The sequence below is a fragment of the Tupaia chinensis genome, unplaced genomic scaffold, assembly GCF_000334495.1.
Source record: "Tupaia chinensis unplaced genomic scaffold, TupChi_1.0 Scaffold000067_2, whole genome shotgun sequence".
NCBI classification, from domain to species: domain Eukaryota; kingdom Metazoa; phylum Chordata; class Mammalia; order Scandentia; family Tupaiidae; genus Tupaia; species Tupaia belangeri.
The window spans coordinates 121,124-121,356 of record NW_006159527.1 but is presented as its reverse complement, the minus strand read 5'-3'; positions in this window follow the sequence as shown (position 1 = coordinate 121,356).

Genomic DNA, 233 nt, shown 5'->3' with positions numbered 1-233 from the left:
AAAGAAAGAAAGAAAGAAAGAAAGAAAGAAAGAAAGAAAGAAAGAGAGAAAGAAAGAAAGAAAGAGAGAGAAAGAAAGAGATAAGTAAAGGGCAGTTGTTGACAGGAGTTGGGCGAAGAGGAATGAGCAGGCAAAGCACAGATCAGGTGGATATATATATTTTTTTTTTTTTTGAGAGGTTTTCACTACAGGGCGCATGTGCTCGCCAGACAGAGAGAGACATAGAGATAGAA